The sequence below is a fragment of the Myotis davidii genome, unplaced genomic scaffold, assembly GCF_000327345.1.
Source record: "Myotis davidii unplaced genomic scaffold, ASM32734v1 scaffold59, whole genome shotgun sequence".
Taxonomy (NCBI): Eukaryota; Metazoa; Chordata; class Mammalia; order Chiroptera; family Vespertilionidae; genus Myotis; species Myotis davidii.
Window position 1 is genome coordinate 8778200 of NW_006293001.1, and position 6328 is coordinate 8784527.

The 6328-nt window shown below is 41.8% G+C and overlaps 1 pseudogene; it reads right to left on the bottom strand.

Moving 5' to 3' along the window:
- Positions 1–6115, bottom strand: part of LOC102764370 — a 27849-nt pseudogene extending 21734 nt beyond the window's left edge.
- Between the last annotated feature and the right edge of the window lie 213 nt (positions 6116–6328).

Here is a 6328-nt window from a genome sequence, read left to right on the forward strand (position 1 = left end):
CCTCCCCCCTGACGGCACAAATTTTTGTGCACCGGGCCTCTAGTCCTATATAATAAAAGGCTAATATGCTAAGTGTCTAGTCGTCTGGTCAGCCCTTCAATCAATCAAAGTGTAATATGCTAATAACATGCTAAGGCTGCTCAACTGTTCGCTATGACGTGCACTGACCACCAGGGGGAAGATGCTCTGACTGGAAGGTCAGCTTGCTCCTGGGGTCTGGCTGATCGGACTGAGCGAGAAGGGCTGGACTCACCCTGGAACCCTCCTGCAGTCCCTCCCCAGCTGGCCAACCTCCCCCATCCCTTCCCAGCCCCAATCGTGCACCAGTGGGGTCCCTTGACCTGGCCTATGACCTCTCACAATCCAGAACCCCTCGGGGAATGTCGGAGAGCTGGTTTTGACCCCACGGTGGAACGACCAGTTGCTATGATGCACACTGACCACCAGGGGGCAGATGCACAATGCAGGAGCTGCCCCCTGGTGCTCAGTGTGCCCCCAGAGGGGGAGCGCTGCTCAGCCAGAAGCTGGGCTCAGAGGGAGCCTCTCCCACCTCCATGGCAGCGCTAAGAATGTCTAACTGACATCCCCTGAGGGCTCCCAGACTGCAAGAGGGCTCAGGCCAGGCTGAGGGACCACCCCCCAAGTGCACAAATTTTGTGCACCGGGCCTCTAGTATTTTATAAAGCCAGAAAACATTAGTAAGTCTTGTTTCACACATAATTAATATATTTATTTCTGTGTCCTATTTGTCTGCATTTCTTTTTAAAGCAAAGCATGGGAGAATCCCAGGAGTTTTCTCTCTCTCTCTCTCTCTCTCCAATAATAATAAAATAAAATGTTTATCACAGTAGCTGGCAGATAAACGTATAATGGTAGCTATTATTACTTCCATCATACCAGAAAAAGCAAGGTTACAAAAGCCATACCCACACAAAGCAGACATCTCTTCTTGAATCACCTGCCCGGTACCTGTTTCAAGGCAGGAGAACAGTGGCCCCAGAAAATCTAAAAGAATAAATAATCCAAATGTTCAATAATTCTAATAAGAACATTTACAAGTGGGTTTTTGTGCAATATTTTTATGGCCTATTTAATTTCACAATTATTTTTATATATTTAAAATTAGATTGAAATACAAAATTCTCCAAACTTTTTTCCTTTCAGGGGAAAAGTTTAATGCACTCCCCACAAGTCTTTATATATGATATATGTAAATTAATTTATTGATGATTGGGCACAAGAGACAAACAAGGACTCTGAGGACCCCAACCCTGCCCTGAACACTGCTGGTGTGGCCATGGCATGCCTCTTCATCTCTTTGAACCTCGGGGTCCTCTTCAATCCAAAGAAGATGATTATACCTACGAAGGGTACTGTCCACAAAGCACAGTGCTTAGAGTGCAGTATTATTATGACTTATAGTTGAAAGAAGCTTTCAAGGATCACTTAGGACAGTAGGCTAGAAGGACAGTCTCCAAATTCTTAAGTCTGGGACATCTGCCAAAAGCCACACAGCTGACAACTGGCAAATCCAGAAACATCTTGTTCTCTTTACTGAGCTGTTGGCAACTTCAAAAAGTATCCTGTCAGACATGGTCTCCCTGGGGCTGGAAATTTAAATTCTGCCATAAAATGTCCCGTAAATTTCACTCCTTATGTAAATAACATGGAGGTACAATTAACAGTTACCCATATATTGTTGTCATTACATTGCTTTAAAAAAAATTCCACAAGGTCGGTGCAGGGTGGAGGAGGTCATTCGCGGGGGAAACAACAAAGGGAAGATCTTTACTACTTTAAACAATAAAGATAATATATTTTAATATAAATTTTTTTTAAAAAAAAATCCCACAAGCCCTGGTCAGTGTGGCTCACTTGGCTGGAGCGTCATCCAATGCACCAGAAGGTCGTGGGTTTGACTCCCAGTCAGGGTACATACCTAGGTTGAGGGTTTGATTACCAGTCAGGGTAAATACAAGAATCAACCAGTGACTGCATAAATGAGTGGAACAGCAAATCAATGTTTCTCTCTCCCTCTCCCTTTCTCTCTCTCTCAAATCATTTTTTTTAAAAAGAAAAAAGATAAAGCATCTGCTTTGGCTCACCTGTTTGGAGCTCTCATCCTTTACTAGACCTGATGTCTTAACCAATTAAAGAATAGATGCCATAATACAGGCCTACTACTGTGCTGGGTATTTTACATAAGGTATTTCCAATCCTTACAACAACCTATGAAGTGGTGATTATTATCCCACCTTACAGTTATGGAATCTGAGACTCATAGAGGTTAAGTAACTTACTAGAGTCAGACAGCTAGAACGAGGACATAGCCTGATAACCATTTCAGTCGGGCTCCAAATCACATACTTTTTCTAAAACATTTCAGCCCTAGTAGGGTTGGCTCAGTGGATAGAGCATTGGCCTGCAGACTGGAAGGTCCTGGGTTTGATTCCAGTCAAGGGCACAATCCCAGGCTGTGGACTCGATCCCCCATGGGTGCGTTCAGGAGGCAGCCAATTAATGATTCTCTCTCATCATTGATGCTTCTATTTCTCTCTCCCTCCCCTTTCTCTCTGAAATCAATAGAAATATATATTTTTTTAATTTCACATCCTGATTCCCTGTCTAGTTGCTGCCTGATCTACCCCTAGATTCTGGTTCTTGTTTCTTATACCCTTGCAGGGATCCTGGCAGGAATCACTGATGGCATACACTACAATATCCTGCTTTTAGACTTATCTACAAAGTGGAGGATATATATTGGAGCCCACAGAAGCCTACTCCTACACATGTATGTACCTTGATTTACTAATTGTCTAACAAGCTCATACTGCTATACCGTTTAGGCCCAGGGCATTGTGTTGCATGGCCTTCCCATTTATACACTTCCGTTTCTCTCTCAACTCAGTCCCAGCTTTCTCCTATTTCATGCCAGCTGATGTTCTTCAGATTCCAGCATGCTTCACATCTGAGCCTGCTGTAGTTACATACAGTGCCTTATTATCTCCCTAGAGTGATGGCTTCAGGAACTGACAAATTTTTCACTACCTTAGAAAATACCATATTTCATTTGGATGGGCTCAGTGGTTGAACATCAACCTATGAACCAGGAGATCACAGTTCAATTCCCCGTCAGGCCACATGCCTGGGTTGTGGGCTCAATTCCCCAGTAGAGGCCCTTCAGGAGGCAGCTGATTGCCGGAAGCCGGTCCATCCTTGCTGCTTGACACAGTCACTGCAGGAAAGAAATATCTGCACAGCATATGTTTCAAGGGACCTGGCGTATATAGCATACTGTTCTTAATATGTTTGCTCCCCTTAACGCTGTGTGTTTTAACCAAGGTCACCTGTCCGAGAAAGGTTGTTTCCCCAGGAAGGAATTTTTCCCTGAAGTCAGGGAGGTGCCAGGCGTCACATGCCCGTGTTTTGAGCTAGATCCCCTTGTAGGAGGTATGCAGGAGGCATCAATGATATGATTCTCTCTCATCATTGATGTTTCTATCTCTCCCTCCCTCTCATTTCCTCCCTCTGAAGTCAATTAAAAAAAGTATATTTTTTTTAAAAAGAAAGAAAAACAGCAGACATTTAGGCTTGTCTTTAAATACAAAATAGACATTTGAATTAAAAACATTTGTGAGTATAAAAAAAGCAGAAATCTTTGTAATCTCTATAGATACACAGAGATCAGAATGGGATGGGCCCACCAACACCACCCTTTTTTAAACTCAGGGACATTGATATCAAGTGTCAGTAAGGGCAATAATCCACATGAAATTTTAATGAGTTCATCCTAATTCTCCAAGAATGGAGAAATGGAAAAGGCAACACAATCGCATTGTTACAGGCATTTGAAAAAAATATTTAGAAAGCATAAGTTAACTATGATGTCCTAAAAATGACCCTTGCAGATCTTGTACAATGGAATGATGCCATGCATTTGCTCCCAGTCATTTTACTGTAGACTTAAAGTCCTGATTTAAAAGAAATGTCCTGCACTTTCTCATGCTCTAGTGAACAAAGCTATCTTCAAAGTTGGAAATCAACTTAGCAAAATTCAGACCAATAGCAGAAGGTAGGCACGGGACTCTTGCAAAGTGCATTCAACTCCTAGATTAAAAATAAAATGTGAATATATTTTATATGAGGCAACTGTGCGAAAATTACTTAACTATTACTGAGGTTAGATGGGGGTCATTCTATTCTGATCCCTAAGAAAGTGTCCAGAGAAATGTGCCAAGGTCATTTGATACTTTGCTCTAATTAGATTTCAAGATCACACACAACACTTTCTCCCTTCCTATTGGGGACTGAGGCAGAATGACTCATTCAGATTAGGGGAGAACATCTTCTCTTAAAGAACATTTATACTTCAACAAGTAACTGTGCTTCTCTTCAGTTGACATTGTTTTCTTCTGTGTCAGAAACTATAAAGCCAAGTACTCTACCATATTTGAAACACAGAGTTTATTCCCATATTATTATTAATTTAATAATTATTGTATTCATTTGTTTTATTGTTATTGCTATAGTTGTTATTTCATATCATTACTGGTAATTTATATTTTAGGTAATGATGGCTGGTCATTTAACCTACTTTTGCCCACCCCTGTATTTGTGAGAAATGGCAGTACATGCTCCTGGCAGCACTTGTACAACAGCCAAATTGCTAAGAGAATCTCCAAGGGTAGAGATCAGAACTAATCAGTGTCAGGGCCCTAGCGAAGAACTAGAGTCTATTCAAAACTTCAGACTTCAAAGAGGACAAAAGTTGGTTTCCACACAAGTTCCCATCAATGTTGACAGGGTCATGGATGTCAACCTGTGTCAGGTCTTTTCATGATTTGCTGCTACAGTAATATTGTGTCTTTAGAGAAGATTTTCATGTCAAGGAAACACTCTCATTCTTCTTTTCTTCTTCTAAGTTAAAAATGCATTTTATTTTTAAACAACCTATATGATGTGTTTTTCTAAAAAACAAACAAACAAAAAAAAAAAAACACTGCCTCTGCTCCAAATAAATCCTGGTCAAAATAAAATGAAGAGCTCAAGATAACATCTGTGCCATTGTCCTGGTGTGTGGGTGGCAAGCAGTAGCCAGTTACAATGACAGGTGATAGATCCAAACTGCCAAATTTGTGAGCATTTTCCCATTTCTAAACCATCTTTATTTTTTTTAATATATTTTATTGATTTTTTACAGAGAGGGAGGGAGATAGAGAGCTAGAAACATCGATGAGAGAGAAACATCAGAGAGAAACATGGATCAGCTGCCTCCTGCACATCTCCCACTGGGGATGTGCCCACAACCCAGGTACATGCCCTTGACCGGAATCGAACCTGGGACCCTTCAGTCCGCAGGCCGACGCTCTATCCACTGAGCCAAACCGGTTTCGGCATCTAAACCATCTTTAAAGAAGATCATAAATGGGTTACACCATCCTCCTGGTTATCCAGCAGAGCAAACATGCCATCTGGATTCATGTTTTCACCAATAAGAAGCTGGTAGATTTGAAATTACCAAGGATGTGCAAGATCTGCAGCACCTGTCATAAAAGGCTTTTTCTTTGTTTTTTCTTTTTAATTTTTTTCTTTCTTTTTTATCTTTTTAAAAAACATTTTTATTGATATTCAGAGAGAGAGGAAGGGAGAAGGATAGAGAGATAGAAACATCGATGAGAGACAAACATCATTGATCTGCTGCCTCTTGCACGCCCCGTACTGGGGATCGAGCCAGCATCTTGGGCATGTGCTCTGACGGGGAATCAAACAGTGACCTCCTGGGCAGACACTCAACCACTGAGCCACACTGACCAGTCTGTCATAAAAGGTTTTAATCTTTCTAATCTCTGTACTCCAAGTTTCCTTTTGATTGATTTCATGTAATCCTTGATGTACTCCTTGTAGACTTCTTTTGTGAAAATGATGGTTCATGACAATACCAATACCATTGATATTGAAACCTTTACCCTTTAGCCTTCAGCGAGTTATCAATGTTACCCTCTGTCCTACTGATTACCGTGCCCTCCACCTCCAGGCACAGCCCATCAGCAATCTCCCAGAACTTGCAGATGCTGGAGAACATCTCATCATGGCTAATGAGGTCCCAGTAGATCATGAGGGCGGCCAGGAGAAGACAACAGCAGTGCTAGCTTAGCAGGAGCCTGGAGCTCACAGCCCGAGCGGGCTGGGAAGGAGGGAGTGTGCAGAAAAAGCCACTCTTATTCTTTTTAATTTGCCATTAAAAAAAAAAAAAAACACATCAGGCCCAGCCAGCATGGCTCAGTGGTTGAGCATTGACCTATGAACCAGGAGGTCACAGTTCAATTCT